We start from the raw sequence: 20,315 nt of genomic DNA, 5'->3' as shown, positions 1-20,315 counted from the left end.
AGAGCAGAACCTTTGGAAAGTTCCTGAACATAGCTCTTGTTTGCAGATGCCTTTGAGACAACGCTAGAGAGGGCCAATCTGGAAGGTAAAAAGCCTTTTATCTTTAGTACTGTGAGCTGAAGGCTTCTCTGATACATTAGACTGGACATTTCCACTCGCATTTCATTAGTCAAACTAAGCCACATGGCCAAGTCCATGAGGAAGAGAAAGTGTGTATGTTATACAATAAATACATTATTCCAATGAAATAATAATTATAAATTCACATGAAATTATTATAAATACTTATAATTATAAATTCACATGAAGTTGCAAAGATAATGTATTGAGGTTTTGTGTATCAATAGTTCATTCTTTTTTTTTTTTTTTTTTTTTTTACTGTTGAATAGTGTTCCATAGTATAGATATAGCAGTTTTTAACCTATTCACCTATTAAGGAACATTTTGGTTGTTTTCAGGTTTTGAGCTATTACAAATAAAGCTTCTATAAATAATAATGTACACAGTTTTGTATGGATATAAGTTTTCATTGTTCCAGGATAAATGTCTAGGAGTTGAATTGCTGAGTTGTATGGTGTTTAAGAAACTGACAAACTGTTTTTCAGAGTGGCTTTACCATTCTACATTCCCATAAGCAATGTATGACAAATTCAGTTTCTCTGCATTCTTGCCAACCTTTAGCAGTTGTTACCATTTGTTATTTTATCTCTTATAATAGGTGTATAGTGATATCTCATCATGGTCTTTATTTATATTTCCTACATGACTAGTGATATTGAACATATTTTCATGTGCTATTTCCCATTTGTATATCCTCTTTGGTAAAATGTCCCTTCATGTTTTTTGCCCATTTTCTAACTGGATTGATTGTTGTTTTAAAAAGGAGTTTTGAGAGGTCTTTGTGTATTCTAGATATGTCTTTGTCAGATATGTTATCTGCAAATATTTTCCCTCAGTCTATAACTCTTTTTTAATTTTCTCAGCAGAGTCTATTGCAGAGTGAAAGTTTTTCATTTTGATGAAATCCAGTTAGTCAAGTTTGTCTTTTATGGACTGTGTGTTTGGTGTTATGCCTATTATCTCTCCAACAAGCACCAAGTCCCCCAAATATTCTCACATTTTTTTCCAAAAGTTTTACAGTTTTAGGTTTTATTTTAAAGCTATAAAGCATTTTCAGTTAATTTTTAAATAAAATATGAGATATAACTGAGGTTTGCTTCTTTTGCCTATAGATATCCAATTCTTGTTCAGTCACTCATTTGTATCTGACTCTTTGTGACCCCATGGATGGCAGTTCACCAGGCTTCCCTGTCCTTCACTGTCTCTGGGAGTTTGCTCAAACTCATGTCCATTGAGTTGATGATGCCAACCAACCATCTCATCCTCTGTCACTTCCTTCACCTCATGTCCTCAGTCTTTCCCAACATCAGGGTCTTTTCCAGTGAGTTGGCTCTTCACATCAGGTGGCCAAAGTATTGGAGCTTCAGCTTCAGCTTCAGCATCTGTCCTTCCAATGAATATTCAGGGTTGATTTCCTTTAGGATTGACTGGTTTGATCTTCTTGCTGTTCACAGGACTCTCAAGAGTCTTCTCCAGCACCACAGTTTGAAAGTATCAGTTCTTTGGCATTTAGTCTTCTTTGTGGTCCAGCTCTCACATCCGTACATGACTGCTAGAAAAACCATAGCTTTGACAAGACAGATCTTTGTTGGCAAAGTTACATCTCTGCTTTTTAATATGTCATCTAGGTTTATCATAGTTTTTCTTCCAAGGAGCAAGCATCTTTTAATTTGGATAAAATGGGTATCCTATTACTCTCCCACAATCATGAGAAAAAAGTAAGACTTTTCTTCCTCTACTGAATTGCTTTTGCATTTTTGTAAAAACTGATTTAGATGTAGTTGTATGTGGTGTTTCTGTATTTTCTGTACTGTTTCATTGACATATATCTATCCCTCTTCCAATTAATGTACACTCTTTATTACACTGTAGCTATACAATAAGTCTTGAAATCATAAGAATGATTTCTTCCACTTTATTCCTGTTTTTCAGAATCATTCTAGTTATTCTAACTCATTTGATTTTCCACAAAAATTTTAGAATAGTCATGTCTATAGCTACAAAAAATCTTTCCTGGATTGTGATAGGAATTATGTTAAATTATGTTAAACTTGTACATCATTTTCAGGAGAGTTGACATCTTTGCTATGTTGAGTTTTATGATCAATGAACACAGAATCTCTCTCCATTTATTTAAGCCTTTGTTTTCATCAGAATTTTGTAGTTTTGCTGTTTCCAGCAGGCACATGTTCACATGTTTGGGTAGATTTTTATCTAAGTGCTTCTTTACTTAAAAAAAAACACAAACACTATTTTAATTTTGGTGTCCATTTTTTATTGCTAGTACATAGAAATACAATTGACTTTTCTATTTTGATCTTGTATTCTGTGACTTTGCTAAACATACTTATTAGTTCTAGAAGGATTTTTGTTTGCTCCTTAAGATTTTCTATGTAAACCATCATATAATCTTCAAATGGGAAGTACAATCCTACCACAGAGATGGAGGGAGGAAATGTATATTTCTAAAGAAAAATACAATTCACTGAGTAAGAAATTGTATCAAGACACAATTGGACAAAATTGCAGAAATGGATTGTAAAATATGCCAATATTTTTGGGTAGGATGAGCATTTCACCTAAGATTATACTGCAGTATTTGTGAAATAACTTCCTACCATTTACGTTTATCATTAGAGTGACATTACCATGGCTTAGTGCAGCAGGGCTTTCCCATCTGCTAAGTAGCTCAGTTGTGAGAGAGAATAACTGAAAATCTAGAAGTCCTGACCCAGTGAATACTTTACTCGACAAATATACTTTCCAGTTCCTTTTCTAATACACCCTAGTCTAAAGGAATAGATAGCTTTCTTATATTTCATGGGCTGTAAGCATTTTATTGGAGAAGGAAATGGCAACCCATTCCAGTACTCTTGCCTGGAGAATCCCATGGACAGAGGAATCTGGAAGGTTACAGTCCATGGGGTCTCAAAGAGTCAGACATGACTGAGCGACTTCACTTCATTTCACTTAAGCATTTTATTCTGTGTTCCTCAGGAGGTCTCCATTATTAAGAACTGCTAAGATCTCCTTCTGCTTAAAACACAATATCAAATCTCAGCTACTGGTTAAGGTTGAAGGTGACTGACTTCTTGGTGTTTCCTCACTCTACGCAGGTGAAAGTGGTCAAAGTTGTAGCCAAATTTTCCTTGAGATAAAAAGTTAGGATCCTCTAACACAAGAAAGCACTCAAACCTCCCGCCTGGACAGGGACTTGAACCCTGGACCCTCAGATTAAAAGTCTGATGCTCTACCGACTGAGCTACCCAGGCTCTAAGAATGCTTGGCTTACTTTGTTTCCCTTGTACACTTCAATGACTTTGGGGGCATTTTTTAATCCCCCAAAGTAAGGAAATGGCAACCCATTCCAATATTCTCAAAAACCTGGAGGGCTACAGTCCATGGTGTCGCAAAGAGTTGGGCATGACCAAACTCACACACACACACGTACAAGATAATTTTGACAAATTTGACATTCCCCCTCACATTTTTTCCAGTGGACATTTAACATTTTTCTTCATAAATTTCTATTTTTGCTGAAAGATATAATGACTTGTATCAAAGGAATTTTAAAACTATAATAACTTAACACCTACCAACATCTATTGGCACTAGTGGTAAATAATCCGCCTGCCAATGCAGGAGATGTAAAGAGACATGGGTTCGATTCCTGGGTAGAGAAGATCTCCTGGAGAAGGGCCTGGCAACTGATTCCAGTATTCTTGTTTGGAAAATCCCAAGGACAGAGAAGCCTGGCAGGCTACAGTCCATAGGATCACAAAGAGTCGGACAGGACTTAAGTGACAACATATGCATGACATCTATTGAGAGAGAAAAGAAATCTCGTACTTACTTCAATTTATTTTTTCTATTTCATGTCTCTCACAGAACTTTATCCCAATACAACATTTTGCATTTAGTCTTTTCTTGATCTTCCTACCATGCTTCTCTGTACCAAATACAGGTATAAATATTGAAATTTGATGTTATTTCCTTTGAATATTAAAAATACTTCCTGTGGATTGTGCTAATCTGCATCTACTTGCACATAACCAAGGCATGATAAACAGATAATAATTTGAAAAACCCTTTAATGGAGGAGGTAATAGAAGTAAATGTGGAATTTGTCATTCTCCCTCCTCCATGAAGTTGTATACAAAATCGTCTTGGGACTTCTCTGGAGGTCCAGTGATTAAGACTTTGCCTTCCAATGCGGGAGACACAGATTTCAGGAGCTAAGATTCCATATGCCTCATGGCCAAAAAACCAAAACATAAAATGGAAGCAATATTGTAACAAATTCAATAAAGACTTTAAAAACAGGCCACATTAAAAAAAAAAAAAAAAAAAAAAGACAACAACAACAGCTTGAAGGATTGTTTTTCCAGTTGTTCCCATGATGGGAATCAGAGAGGAGAGCACCCCAGGGCAGTGTGTCACAGTCAAATGTCTTAATTTATCAGAATTGTCTTAATTTTTCAAGCAGAAGGCTGAAAATTTTCCATGGAAGCTGAGAACGTGGGACTTGAGTGCCACACTTCTATGGTAGACTGATTCTCAAGAGATGAATTTTAGAAAAGTAAATACATTAGGAAAGGTAAAATAAGTAAGATTTAGAAGTAGATTTAGTTCAACTGTTTGAATATAGTTTAACAATGGAATTGTTAGAAAACTTGTGAGAGAGTCATTTCCTAGGCAGGTTGATAAGGAGTCTAGGGGTCCCCAAGGAGAGAGGGTTCTGGAATTCTCAAGGAAGAAGAAAGGACAAACTTTTTTTCCGTCTCTACATTCCTTAGGATTATATAATAATAATGTATCCTGCCTGAGGACAGTCTCTGGATTAAGGACAGTCTCTGGATTAAACCTTCTGGCTAATTCTGTTATCTTAAAATGTAAATTATGGGAGTAGGTCTGGTGAGATCTTTACAACCTCCAGACATTCTTTGGATTCATTGGAGAGTATATAATTTCATTGCTAACACTGGCAAGCGGGTACTCTTTCTGCCCCCTTCTGATGCCTATGTCAGAAGCTTTTTCTATCTCCTTTATACTTTAGTAAAACTTTATTACACAAAAGCTCTGAGCGATCAAGCCTCGTCACTGGCCCCGGATTGAATTCTTCTCCTCCAGGGGCCAAGAATCCCGGTGTCTTCGTGTGATTCAACAACAACCTTTCACTTGCAGCTAAGGTTGGTTCCAATACACTGATCTCTGGCTTGTCCAACAAGCTTCAGTGGCTCCACTCTGCTTATAAATGGATGTGCCCTCATTGATATTCAATTTGTTGTTATTGTTCAGAAGCTAAGTCGTGTCAGACACTTGTGACACCATGGACTGCAGCACACCAGGACTGCAGCACACCAGGCTCCTCTCTGCTTCCCTATTTCCTGGAGCTTGCTCAAATTCCTGTCCGTTGAGTTGCTGATACTGTCTCATTCTTTGCCGCCCCCTTCTTTTGCTTCCAGTCTTGCCCAGCATCAGGGTCTTTTCCAATAAATCTGCTCTTCACATCATGTGGCCAAAGTATTGAAGCTCCAGCTTCAGCAACAGTCTTTCCAATGAATATTCAGGGTTGATTTTCTTTAGGACTGACTGATTTAAACTCTTTGAAGTCCAAGGGACTCTCAAGAATCTTCTTTAGTACCACAATTCGAAAGCATCAATTCTTCGGTGCTCAGCCTTCTTTATGGTCCACAGCTCTCACATCCACACATGACTACTGGAAAAACCACAGCTTTGATAACAAGTGATAATCCTATATATGTTAGGAAAATAAGCCCTGATTAAAAAAAACAACATAGCTTTGACTGTACAGACCTTTGTTGGCAAAGTGATATTCAACTGTGTTACAACAAACGGTTTTTCAAACATAAGAATGATTTCTTTTATTTTTTCCCACGTCTTTTTCCTTCCTTCCCCTGGCTTACTCTTCCCTTTTCTTGGACTCTTTTCTGTCCTCTTGAGAACCAGATGGTTCCACCAAGTCTGCTTTTTCCCATTCTGCCAAATATTCAATCTCTGACCTGCTTCTCCGTAAGTTTGTCTGGGATCACAGGAGGAACTGCAGAGGGAACCAAGGAGGGGCCAATAGAGCAAAGCCATAAGGAAGCCCTCACTTGAGAAGAACCTATCAAAAATCTCAAGATTTTTCTTTGCCTGCAAGGGAGCCAGGTTTTTTGGAATTCCATTTCTGATTGGATAATGTTTGGGTCTGTTTTGACAGGGACCAGGAGTTCCTATGTTTGAAAACAGGATATTTGTTTCTGAAGCTGATCTCAGGGAATGGGGCTTTTGGAAGTCCCTGCACACCAAGGCTCCTGTTATTTAAGGCTGCCTCTGAGTGGTACCTTCCAGAAATTGCAGTGCTAGATGCTAAATAAGAACTTCACACAGAAGTAACTAGAAGCCACAAAAATATTGCCCACTGAATTCAAACATCAAATTTCTCCAATTTAACTTCCCTCCAAATGTCTGTAGTCCCTCCTCTGACAGAAGAGTAACTGTGACAGAGGAGTTGAAGTGGAAGGAGGCAGGGGAATTCTTGTTTCATGTCCTCTTGCTTTTGAATGAAGAAGTTGCATTTCCTTTGGAATTCCTTCTCCCTTTCCCATTTGCCATTCCCTACTTGTCCTTTGGATCTCCGTTCAGACACCACCTTCTGGAACTTTTTGCTGACTCAAGACTGGTTTAGAAACTCCTGAAATATACCCAGAATTCCTGAGATTATTTCAGTCCCATCAATAGTGTTTATTACATGTTGCATTATAACTATCTCTTGTATGAGTCTTCCATTAGCATGCCCACTGTTTGGTCTTTAAATACCACATATATGCAAAAGTCTTTCCATCTTGGACTGTTCCTTCCAACTCCAAATTCACATATCCAGCTGCCTTCTTGATAAGTATTTTATACTTAACATTGCCAAAAACTGAATTCCTAATCCTCCCCCCAAACTTTCTCTTCACTAGTCTTTCACATCTCAGTGCAAAAAAATAAAATAAAATAAAAATAGATGAGGAAGCAATCAAAACAGTGATAGACTTTAATTTTGGGGGCTCCAAAATCACTGCAGATGGTGACTGCAGCCATGAAATTAAAAAACTCTTGCTCTTTGGAAGAAAAGTTATGACCAACCCAGACAGCATATTAAAAAGCAGAGACATTACTTTGCCAACAAAGGTCTGTCTAGTCAAAACTATGGTTTTTCCAGTAGTCATGTATGGATATGAGAGTTGGAGTCTAAAGAAAGCTGAGCACTGAAGAATTGATGCTTCTGAACTGTAGTGTTGGAGAAGACTCTTGAGAGTCCCTTGGACTGCAAGGAGATCCAAGCAGTCCATCCTAAAGGAAATCCATCCTGAATATTCATTGGAAGGACTGATGCTGAAGCTGAAACTCCAATACTTTGGCCACCTGATGCAAAGAACTGACTCATTTGAAAAGACCCTGATGCTGGGAAAGATTGAAGGTGGGAGAAGGGGATGACAGGATGAGATGGTTGGATGGCATTATCGACTCAATGGACACGAGTTTGAGTCAACTCCAGGAGTTGGTGATGGACAGGGAGGCCTGGCATGCTGCAGTTCATGGGGTCGCAAAGAGTCGGATACAACTGAGCGACTGAAGTGAACTGAACTGAAAAAAACAAAAACAAAAACAAAAACTACTCCATTTTGTGCAGGCATCTGTGAATTTTTGCTTTTGCTCAGATCCTACATCTCATCAGCTTCACCTTCAAAATATACTCATAATCCAACCAGTTTTTACTATTTCCACTGCAATCATACTAGAAAATTTATCAGTCTCTCACCTAAATTTTTGCAGTAGACCCATCACTGGCCTCCTGCTATTAACCTTGCCCCTTTCCTGTCTATTCTAAACACAGAAGTAGTGCAAAATTCTCCAAGTGTTCAAAACTCTCCAAGAGTTTCCCTTCTGTCCAGTAAAAAAGTCAAAGCGCCTCAAGCGGCCTGTAAGAGCTCTCCCTTCGTATCTTATCCTCCCCTTTAGCTCCTTGCTTTTCTTCAAACAAGTCAGACACACTCCTGCCTCATTCCTTTGCATATGTTGTTTCTTTTGCCTAGAAACACCTTTTCCCAAATACTCATTTGCCTAACTCATTTCCTCATATCCTTCAGGTCTGCTCAAATATCACTTTATTAGTGAAGTTTTACCTGTTCAACATGCTTAAAATTATAAAACATTACAAAGAAAAAAGCCATCCCTATTATCTCTTCATTCATACATATATTTTTTCATTCATACTTATCACCATCTACTCATACACATTTTACTTATTCACTAGTCTGCATTTCCCATTACAATGCAGACCCCATGAGGATAGAGTTTTGCACATTTTGTTCAGAAATATAATCCCAGTATCTAGAGGAGAACACGTCAAATAGCAGATCCTCAACATTTTGTTGAATAAATGCTGAACAGTCTACCAGGGTACAATAAATGAGTTTTTTCACAGGTGGATGTGCAAGCAGATTTCAAGAGTTTAGCCTGGAAAGGATACAGGAATGGTTTGTTCATAGATAAAGGTTCTGAATTCCATTTATATAGCTCCCTGTTGTAGTTTTGTGTATAAATTTGAGTTGCTAACCATGGGTCTTCTGTTTAATTATGCTATGCACAGGCACCATTGCTAGTCAATGATTGTGCAAAGACTTAAAGCTTGACCCTGCAGTTAGGACTAAGCATCTCAAACTTCTAATCCCATCTGGAGAGGTGCAGATGTTCATCTGTGTAATCACTAGTTATTCCGGTTTCCAAATCTTCAACTGTCCAGGAATAAAGCCTGACTCCTGAGCTACTGGAGCTAAGGATGAATGAAAATAACACGTGAGGCTCCAAGGGAATGGGAACCTCTTCTAAAGAAGGTACACTCTCCTATAAGGCTTCTGAATAATGCTTTTAAGAAATTGTATTTATTTGGTTGTTTTGCATTTTGAAAAGATAATACACTCATAGAGTTCAGATGAAGTATAAATAGTTATACAGTTAAAAGTTTCCTTTCCATCCCTGTTACTCACCTACCTGGTTCCTACTTTTTCTCTACCTTTCACAGGTTTCTACTATTTGTTATTTAACTAATTTGATGTTTAACTTTCTTGAGTTTCTTTATTCACTTATATGTGAATATATAGATTCATATGTTTGGGGTTTGCTTTTGACGCCCCACAACATATTTTGGGAATCTTTATACATTGATCGGAGAAGGCAATGGCAACCCACTCCAGTACTCTTATCTGGAAAATCCCATGGACGGAGGAGCCTAGTGGGCTGCAGTCCATGGGGTCGCTAGGAGTTGGGCACGACTGAGCAACTTCACTTTCACTTTTCACTTTCATGCATTGGAGAAGGCAATGGCAACCCACTCCAGTACTCTTGCCTGGAGAATCCCAGGGACAGAGGAGCCTAGTGGGATGCCGTCTATGGGGTCGCAGAGTCGGACACTACTGAAGCGACTTAGCAGCAGCAGCAGCACACATTGATAACATAAAAGCTTCCTTGTTTGTCTTTGCTTAATTTTACATTTTGTTGCAAAATAAAACATACAGAGAAGTAAGTAGAATCTTATTTCTGCATCCATTGAGATGATCGTATGTGTTTCTTTGATTTTTAAAAAAACATTAATATTCTTTTTTTTTTTTGGCTGCACAGCTTGTGGGAGTCTAGTTCCCTTACCAGGGATCAAACCTAGGCCCCCTGCAATGCAAGGATGGTGTCCTAACCACTGGACTGTCAGAGAAGTCCCTCCTTAATAGGATTAATTAGTGTGGATTGAATTTATATTCTTCAGCCAACTTTCATTCTTTGGATAAATCCAACCTGGTAGTCCTGTATTATCTTTCACATTTATGTGGCTAGACAGTGGGTCAATATTTTATTCAAGAGTTTTGTATCTATGATTATGAATGAGCCTGGCTTCAATTTTCTTTCTAAATATTGTTCCTGTCAGATTTTTGTATCAAGGCTATACTAGACACAGAAAGAGTTGGAAAGAGTATATTCTCTTTTACACTCTGGGAAAATGGAACAGTTCTTTCTTTACTGTTTGACCAAATCCTCTAGTAAATCCATCAGTGCCGAGAGCATTTGTTTTGAGAAAAGTTTAAATTATTGATTTAAGTATATTCCAATAAACCTAACTTCAAAAAATGTCCTCTGGCAAGTTACATTTCCAGTCAATTTTGGATTCAAGGCCACTAGTATTATCATCATTATTTGATTGAAAGGATATCTTGTTCTTCTTCTGAGCCTACCATTTTCTTACTGATTCAATAATTTATGATTTATATCATCAAGTTCACAGCATAATAGTTCACATGTTAATGTATAATCTGTATAATATACTGTAATAGCATACTACAATAACTATTATAGTATATTGTTGTATGTTATATATTGTACTATATATTATAGTGTAAGTTATTGTAACATGTAATTAATATTATATATAATAATGCTATATAATAACAACAGTAAACTTCCCACAAAGTGTCTGGCACCTTTTATATATCATCTCACTTAATCCCTAAAGTAACTCTTGACAGGTAACCTGTCATTATTTCACAGATGAAGGAACTAACCCTAAGAGGTTAGAGTATTTGCTGATCAAAGTCTATACTACTTATCTGTTGAGAATTTGGTGCCCTTAATTTTCTGTATCAGTTCCCTCAAATGAGCATTCAATTTCTCAAGGGAATGTGTAGACTAATTATATTTTTTGGTTTTCCTACTTCTTATTAAATTCATTCCTAAATATTTTATATTTCTCTTGTGAATAAAGTCTCGTATCCTTTACACTTTCAAATTACTGTTAGTACAATGTATATGTGTTTTTAGTACTATTAACTTTATTTTGTAACTGCTCACAAATTGTCATGCATCTGTTCTGGTGAGAAAGTTTATGACTTTTATAGTTCTTAAAAGGATACATAAATTCAGAAAAGCTTATACATTGCTGCCTGAAGTCCAGGTTTTCTTAAAGCTTGTAGCAAGTCCATTATCATTTTTTCTTACATGTGAACAGTCTGCTTAGACATTGAAACAAACACCAGACTTTGTAACTCTGGACCCTTCTATACTGGAGAAGTTCCATAACTGAATTTTTTTCTTTCCCTAAGTAGTGAATTCAAAATCATAGGCTTTTGAGATCAATCTTCATATTTTCAGGTCACTGTCTGTATAACCACAGGAAGAAGTCAGACAATAGGCCAACCAACTTTTCTAGATGTTATGAATCTCCAAATTTATTCTCACTCATATGAGAATATGAATATGCACACCTTTACATATTTAGGTGTGCAAATAACATGCAATTCCCAATTTCATCTTTTCTTGGTAATTTTCCCAAGACATGTTTCCACTTCCTTTTTATCTAGGACATGATGGCAACAATATTCAGTATAGTAGAAAATGTTGAGAAAGTTACATTGCAAGATTAAGTTTGGGTGAATTCTAAGAAAGCAAGCTTTATATACCAACAGTTTGATTTGTTCTTTGCTGGGATTTTATCCAACAACATATTCTTAAGTTAAAGATCCCAATCTTCCTACTGCAATAATTCATGGAATCTATACTATTTTATCTCAATATTCTTCAATATTCACAATGTTGAATTTTGAAGAACAAATACAAGGGTAGTAAACAGTATATATGGCATGTGGCCTATATTTTCATTGCATCACACTTGATGTAAATAAGTCACAATTTTAGAACCACATCTACAGAAGCCTGCATTTGTAATAAAAACAATAAATATGGATATTAAATATCAATTAATCAGGTCTTCTGATTTTTCAGGTGAGTAAATGAAGGTCTAAAGAGGTCAAGCAAAATAACTTGTTACCCCCAAATAACTAATAGACCTAGTTAGTAATAGAACTGAATTAGAATCCAGGACTTGCCAAACCCAGGCATGTGCTCTTTCCACTAAACTATGTGGTCATTCTAGGAAGTTGATAGTTTTCACAGTCCTACTGGTTCCCTGGGAAAGGTCTCCATGGTAGCCAGTCAAGGCATTCAGAGCTTTTCTGTACATGAAGCTTTTCAGGTTGAACAAAAAAAGGATTTTGTCTAACAGATTTCCTATATTCAGTATGTATATTTGCCTTCTCTCCACTATGAATTTTCTGGTGTTCTGTAAGATATTTGTTCTTGCTAAACACTTTTCCACATTCGTTACATTTGTTGAGTTTTTCTTAAATATGAGTTTTCTGATGTTTTTTAAGGTCTATCCTTCAGTTGAAGGCTTTGATACTTTTATTGTATTCATAAGGTTTATCTCCAGTATGAATGATCTGATGTTGAATAAGGCCTGAGTAGTAACTAAAGGCTTTTCCACATTCATTACATTTATAGGATTTTTCACTGGTATGAATTTTCTGGTGATTTGTGAGGTTTGTATTCTGACTGAAGGCTTTTCCATACACATTTATAGGGTGTCTCTCCGGTGTGAGTTATCTGATGTTGAATATGCCCTGAACAGTCACTAAAAGCTTTCCCACATTCAGGTTTCTCTCCAGTATGAACTCTCATGTGTAAGGAATGAACTCTGGGCAAAAGTTTTCCCACATTCATTACATTTATATGGTTTCTGTCTTGTATAACTTCTCTGATGTTGAGTAAGGTATGTGCTTCTGCTGAAATCTTACCCACATTCCCTTACATTCATAGAGCTTCTCTCCAGTATGAGTTCTTTGATGTCGAATAAGAACTGAGTAGTTACCAAAGGCTTTCCAACATTCACTACACTCATAGGGCCTCTCTCCAGTGTGAGTTCTTTGATGTTGAATAGACAGAACAATCACTAAAGGCATGCCCACATACATTGCATTTGTATGGTTTCTCTCCAGTATTCATTCCCTGATGTTGAATGAGGCCTGAGAGTAACTGAAAATTTTTCCAGTCATTACATTTAAAAGATTTCTCTACAGTATGGGCAATATGATGTTGAATATGACCTAAGTGATCACTGAAGGTTTTCCCACATTTGTTACATTCATAGAACTTTTATCTCATTTGAATTCTTTGCTGTTGAGTAAGGTATGTACTATGACTGAATATCATGCTATATTCAGTACACTCAAAATGTCTTTCCCCTCTATGAATTCTCTGATGTTGAATAAGGACTGAGCAATAACTGCAAACTTTCCCGCATTCATTGCATTTATAGGGCTTTTCTTCAGCATGATTCTCTTGTGATTTGTTAAATGGAAACTCTGGTTAAATCTCTTTCCACATTCATCACATTTATAAGGTTGTTCTCCATTATGATGTGTATGATGTTGAATGAAAATATGAATGAATGAAGCCTCTCTGAAGGTTTTCCCACTACATTTATGTTTTCTTTAAATCACATTTACTTTGTATAATTAAATCTGAGTTTTTTTTTAACATATTTCCATGTGTACCACATTCATGGCAATGCTCTTCAATAGCATCACTGTGCTCTGAAACAAGTATTGATGTTTCATTGAAATTTTCCCCAAATTCGTTACATTCTGTATCACTTTCTTTGGCAGAAATTTTCATGAAGGTGACTAATATTTTCCCAGATATTTCTCTTTGTTTAGGTGCTGGTTCTTAAATTGGCCTCCAGGTTTCTCCCAATATAATCTTTCTCTTTGCAATTTCTTCCATTTTTATTCCTTCAGAGGAATTTGAAAATGTCCTGCTGCTCTAGTGTTGATTTCTTGACTCTAGGTCTAGGCTTCCCATCTATTAGACATAAAAATACAAATTCACTATGAGTCCAGTGCTAGGAAGGAAAAAAGCTACTATATTGGAAACAAGATAATGAAACTGAAAATACTCAGAATATTTCATATGGGGACCATAAAAATGGCATATTGATCTAAGGAAGGAAGAGATGGAAAGGCTACTGGTGTGAAAGGGCATCATTCAAGAATAATGTAATCAAAGAGAATGAAGTAATCAGCCTGTCAGATGGGATGATTAGAAAAAAAGCTAAACTATAGAACTCAGTGGAGAAAATATGCAAATGAGCACAGATTAAGAAAAGAAAAACTCTTATCAAAGAGAGATGGTGTTTTAGGAAATCTTCTGTGAGAAAACTATTTAAGCAACATTTAAACTATTATCTCAAAGGCTACTAGGAGGTATTTAAATGTATTTCATTCTGAAGGAGATCAGCTCTGGGATTTCTTTGGAAGGAATGATGCTAAAGCTGAAACTCCAGTACTTTGGCCACCTCATGCGAAAAGTTGACTCATTGGAAAAGACTCTGATGCTGGGAGGGATTGGGGGCAGGAGGAGAAGGGAATGACAGAGGATGAGATGGCTGGATGGCATCACTGACTCGATGGACATGAGTCTGGGTGAACTCTGGGAGTTGGTGATGGACAGGGAGGCCTGGCGTGCTGTGATTCATGGGGTCACAAAGAGTCGGATAAGACTGAGCGACTGAACTGAACTGAACTGAAATATATTTCAAATAAACTTTCCCATTAGATTTGGAATTTTGAATTGCACAAAGCAAGAGTTTTACCTAATCTCTCTTTATGAATGACTGCTAATGTTATTGCTTTACCTTTGATGTAAGAAGAGCAGAAACTAGGTTTAAAAGGAAAAAGACTAAAAAAAGAGGAAGTTTATTCCTTTGACATGGAAAATAATACTTAGGGTTTTCCAGTGACAAACCTGCATTGTTGTTGTTGTTTTTAATTCTGTCAAGGATAGAAAAATAAGAAACATTAAGCTCAGAGAACAAAAGAGGGATATATATCAGCATATCTAGTAGTCCTTCACTATAGGTTCATACTTAGGAGTGAGTACTAATATGTTGATTGAAGCTAAGTGGTTTTGTGTAAAGACATGATGAATAATAGGTTTCACTGCAGGATTACTGGGCAGGGACCTGGCTGTTTTATTATGAAGTGAAAGTTGCTCAGTTGTGTCGAACTCTTTGCGAATCCCTGGACTCCGTAGTCCATGGAATTCTCCAAGTCAGAATACTGGACTGGGTAGCGTTCCTTTAGAGGATCCCCCAAATGTTGGCACCTATAGTCTTTTATTTTGTACTGATCAGTTTCCCCATAATGAAATACTTCAACCTTGTACTTGGAAAAGGTGTTATCAACCAAACTTGAGTCTACCAGCCTGTGCTCAGTAAAGCCAATTTACTGACTTTGGGCTGTAGTGAAGGAAAAGTGCAGCATTTCTTGAAGGGTGTCAAGCAAGGAATTCAGGTAGCTAGTGCTCCAAAGGTCTGGATTTCCAGATGACTTGGCTTTCAGGGAAGGTTTTTAAAGACAAGGAGAGGGAGGAGAGTTGCCGGGTGTGTGATCAGCTTGAACACTCTTCTGATTAGTTGGTGGTGAGGTAATTGGGAGTTTAACATCATCAACCTTCTGGTTCCAAATGGTCTGGGGTCTATGTTCTTGTGGGCAGCATACAGTTAACTTCTTCCACCTGGGGAGTTTCAGTTTCTAAAAAACAGCTCAAAGGACACATCTCAGAATATCTACAGCCCCTGAGGAGGAACTAAAGATCCCTGGCTTTTTCTTAATGGCTAAACTATTATTATTTTGTCTTGTTTGACTGTTTCCTTTCTTTCTACTTATTCATTTTGATGAAATTTACTTTCTAGAACTTGGAGAAGGCTAGGAAAATAAAGTTTTACTACAAACAAGAGTCAGGCAAAAGATATGAAGTGGGAAGGGTCTGTTTGGGGAAGACCCCATAGGATCTTGCTAGGTTATAAGGGGGTGGGATGTAGAAGTCTGATGGCCTATGTTCTGAATCAAGTGAAAGGAAGAATTTGTGGAGTGAGGGTGTCCCTATTCAGTATGTAGATTTTCACTTAAGTGTCTATTTTCAATGTGACCCCTAGATCCAGGAATATAAAAAAAAACAAGCATTAAACATGAAAAATTAATGATTTTATTAACTGTATTCCTAATATTCAACATTGATTCTTCATTGTAACTAGTTTATTATTGCTCCTTCTGTCCAAAAAGCCCTTCTTTCTTTGTTTTACCTAATTCTTGACCATACTTTAGAGTCTCACTCAAATTACACTAGTCTCATGACATTCCTAAGTCCCTAGTTTTCCTAATCTCCCACAGTACTTACTGTACTGTTTTAACTTCTAATTTTAGCACTGAAAAGCAGTGCCTTATATTTATCTATTTAAAAAAAAATTCTATTGGAGTATAGTTGCTTTACAATGTTGTGCTATTTTCTGCTGTACAGCAAAATGAATCAGCTATACGTATACATATATCCCCTCTTTTTTGGAGAGACTGTCATGCAGAGTGAAGTAAATCAGAAAGAGAAAAATATCACATATTAATGCATATAAATGGAATTTAGAAAAATGGTATAGATGATAGATAAGTCTAGTATTTGTCTATTATCTCATTTTTGCATATTCTGTCTCTTGAGTTATTGTTTCATATTTTGGAAGAAAGGAAACTCTTTACTTTTTGGGTTTTATAGCTAATATTCATTGAGTTTATGCCAAGCTGATTCACAATATAACACAGGTAATTCTCCTAAACAGCCTATGAAGTTAATAATAGAATCTCTACTTTAAGGGAGGTTCAAAGTACTGAGTCATTTGCTTAAAGTCACACATTAAGCCAGAACTCCAAAGTCCAAGCTCTTTATCTCTACTGCCCTAGGAAGAAGTATGATGTAATATAAATGATAAAGGCTAAAGTTATGACCAACCTAGACAGCATATTAAAAAGCAGAGACATAAGTTTGCCAACAAGGTCCATCTAGTCAAGGCTATAGTTCTTCCAATGGTCATGTATGGATGTGAGAGTTGGACTATAAATGAGTGCCGAAGAATTGATGCTTTTGAACTGTGGGGTTGGAGAAGACTCTTGAGAGTCCCTTGGACTGCAAGGAGATCCAACCAGTCCATCCTAAAGGAGATCAGTCCTTGGTGTTCATTGGAAGGACTGATGTTGAAGCTGAAACTCCAATACTTTGGCCACCTGATGCGAAGAGCTGACTAATTAGAAAAGACTCTGATGCTGGGAAAGATTGAGGGCAGGAGAGGAAGGGGACGACAGAGGATGAGATGGTTGGATGGCATGACCGACTCAATGGACATGGGTTTGTGTGAACTCCGGGAGCTGGTGATGGACAGGGAGGCCTGGCGTGCTGCGGTTCATGAGTTCACAAATAGTTGGACATGACTGAGCAACTGAACTGAACTGAAAGACTTAGTTTTAATCCCAGCTTTCTACAGACTACTTATGTGATATCAGGTAAGGCCTTCTCATCTGTCCCCTTTCTAATCCTTAATTCCACTGATACTGTGACCTTTCAAATACAAAAAATTCTGAACACTTAGATTTCTCCGATACATTTGAGATAAAAGTCCTTAATGATTTGACCCACCTACAAATCCAGCATCATTATTTGTCACTTTCATATGCCTTATACTCTAACCATACTGTTTTTACTTCCTAGAGTTCATCACATTTCTCATGTCTCCCTCCTCATGCTGATCTTTAATTTAGAACTTCCCTCCCACTACCTACTGTTTGCCAAACTAATTGCTAATCCTGTTCATTCTTCAGGATTCAATTCCAACATTACCTGTTCTCGGCTCCTTATCTGTATTCTCATATCCTCTATAATAATAAAACAATTATTCTTAAAAACGATAATAGCTAACATTTAATGAGTGCTTATAATGCTATAGTCCACGGGGTCACAAGACTCGGACATAACTTAGAGACTGAACCACCACCACCTGAAGTGGGCTTCCCTGGTGGCTCAGACTGCAAAGAATCTGCCTGCTAATGCAGAAGACCCAGGTGCAATCCTTGGGTTGGAAAGATCTCCTGGGAAAGGGAATGGCAACCCACTCCGGTATTCTTCCCTAGAGAATTCCATGGACAGAGGAGCCTGGTGGGTCCTAGTCCATGGGGTCACAGAGTCTAACACAACTGAGTGACTAACACTTTATCAAGCTTAAAACTGTTGTAGGAATGGGGACCGGTTCCAAGGCCCAAGAGTGGGCTCTTGTCTAACACTAAGAAATGAATTGTCCAAGGAGACACGTGTGCTGACAAAGCAAGAGACTTCCTTGGGAAAGGGCACCTGGGCAGAGAGCAGCAGGGTAAGGGAACCCAGGAAAACTGCTTTGTCATGTGGCTCACAGCTTCAGGTTTTATGGTGATGGAATTAGTTTCTGGGTTGTCTTTGGGCAATCATTCTGACTCAGAGTTCTTCTTGGTGGCACATGCATTGCTCAACCAAGATGGATGCCAGTGAGAAGGATTCTGGGAGATGATCAGACATGTGGTGTCACTTTTTGACCTTTCCCAAACTCTTCAGGTTGGTGGTGACTTATTAGTTCTGTATTCCTTAGTAGAACTTTCTGTTGTAAAATAACTCATGCAAATGATTATTATGGTGCCTGGCAAGGCTAGGCAGTTTCAGTCACTGTGCTTCCCCTAACGGATCTACATACTGATATGGAACGATTCCCTGAGATATAGTGAAGAAAGCAAGAGGCTAACCAGTGTATGTAATTTCTTTTTTTATATATAAAAAGGAGAGATATGAATCTGTATTTGTTATAAACTCTGGTCAGATAAGTATAGGGGTTATGTAAAGAGAGTGGGGAGCAGGAACTGGGCAGATGTAGAAAAAAATCTAAGTCAAGTCTTTCATTGCATATCTTTTTTACTTATTTTTGAATCATATGAATGCATCACATATTCAAAAAAGTAAACTTGAATAATTATAATCCTAAAAAATAATTTTGTCTTACTTTCTTTGATCATAATGTCTTTTATTGTACTGGGTGGCTTTTGGAATCTTAGGTCCCCAACCAGGGATTGAACCTGGGCCAAAACAATGGAGCAGAGATAACACTCTCAACAAATAGCACAGGAACAACTGAATAGCCACATGCAAAAAAAAACAAGACAAAAAATCTAGACAGACCTTACATCCTTCACAAAAACTCAGAATAGATCATAGACACAAACATAAAATACAAAATTATAAAGCTGTCACAAAGTAATATCAGAGAAAACCTAGATAACATTGGATATGATGATACCGTTTTAGATTCAAAGTGATCCATGAAAGAAATAATTGATAAGCTGGACTTCATTAAAATTAAAAACTTCTGCTCTGCAAAGGATAATTAGCAAGAGAAGTAGAAGACAAGTCATAGACCGGAAGAAAATAACTGCAAAAGGTACATCTAACAAAAGATTGTTCTCCAAAATATACAAAGAACTGAGAACTCAGCAATAAGAAAACAACTCAGGACTTGCCTGGTGGTCCAATGGCTAAGACTTCACACTTCCAGTATCAGGGAACTAGATCCCACATACTTCAACTAAGTTTTCATGTCATAACTAAGAGATTCTGCATACCTAATGAAGATCAAAGCTCACAAGTACCCCAAGTAAATAATAAATAGAATTTCTATCCTGCTGTTGTCTGAAAATTGGTTCACAGAGCTTTTCAAGTCCCTATCCTTCTACTTCTCTGTATAGTTACTCTGTTACTTTTTGAGAGTTTGATATTAAAACACCAACTAAAAATCTTAATTTATCTTTTAAAAAAATAATTGTAATATCTAGTGGAACCATTAAAAAAGAAAAAGCATGAATCCCCAAAACCACTCTGGCAGAAACCAGTTATCTTGAGCGCGTCTCAAACGATCCTTTGAACAGGGAGCAACACAAATTTCACAATGGGGAAACTTAGGAGGATGGAAAAGACAGAAAAGTGCATGATGTGCTCCCCTTCACCCCCGCCCCGCACCCCCGCCTGGAATCATCCCCAACATTGGCAACAGGACCTGAAACTCCACTTGGAGGCCAGGCGGTTGCCAAGATACCTAGAGACCTATTCAGATACTCCCACGACTCCATCTGGAGCGTTGCTGTGTTGCAATGTCGCAACTGATAGTGGGGCATCTCCATAGAAGGCTTTTTGAAACAGCAAAGCGTATTGTCAATCAGTAACCTATCAAACACTATTCAGACTGCCACTTGGCAGCCTCCCAAAAAACGCAGCCTTGGGAGACCGAGCCAAGGGCTAGCGACGGGAAATGACGCAACAGAGGCGCTGAAAATCCTGGGCAACTCACCTCTCTCGCTGTCTCCATGACAACGGCCAGATTGGTTCCAGTGCTCCAGGCAGCAACTTTTGATCTGGACCTAGGAACCAACGCC

At 37.5% G+C, this 20,315-nt stretch overlaps 1 non-coding gene across 1 annotated transcript; it reads right to left on the bottom strand.

Moving 5' to 3' along the window:
• Nucleotides 1–3,319: 3,319 nt before the first annotated feature.
• TRNAK-UUU lies at nucleotides 3,320–3,392 on the bottom strand. Its single transcript has one exon. It is a non-coding gene; the product is annotated as a tRNA-Lys (tRNA).
• Nucleotides 3,393–20,315: the final 16,923 nt, after the last annotated feature.

This window comes from Bos indicus x Bos taurus, chromosome 23, assembly GCF_003369695.1.
Source record: "Bos indicus x Bos taurus breed Angus x Brahman F1 hybrid chromosome 23, Bos_hybrid_MaternalHap_v2.0, whole genome shotgun sequence".
Lineage (NCBI taxonomy): Eukaryota > Metazoa > Chordata > Mammalia > Artiodactyla > Bovidae > Bos > Bos indicus x Bos taurus.
Note: the sequence above shows the minus strand (reverse complement) of the source record. Positions and strands in the feature narration are given on the sequence as shown.